The sequence below is a fragment of the Penaeus monodon genome, chromosome 33 (assembly GCF_015228065.2).
Source record: "Penaeus monodon isolate SGIC_2016 chromosome 33, NSTDA_Pmon_1, whole genome shotgun sequence".
NCBI lineage: Eukaryota > Metazoa > Arthropoda > Malacostraca > Decapoda > Penaeidae > Penaeus > Penaeus monodon.
In genome coordinates, this window is record NC_051418.1 from 2,574,637 (window position 1) to 2,574,921 (window position 285).

Genomic DNA, 285 nt, shown 5'->3' on the forward strand with positions numbered 1-285 from the left:
GGATAAGGAGAAGATCACCGATGACGGCGACAAAGTAAAATAAAAAATAAAAAAATTATTTAGAAAGAACTTTCTCTCCGCCACCGCGAAGCGCCGGGAAGAGGGGGGGGGGGGGGGACATGGGTAAGAAAACCTCTCTTCGTCAGAGGCCAAACAAATTGCCGACCCGGCGAGTCTCTCCTGTTCTGCTCACAGACAGAGCGGAGAGACGCAGAGGAGGCAAAGGGGCCAACAAGCCGGCCCGCTGGCAACGTGCAAAGGTGATCCTTCTTGTAAAAAGGGCCC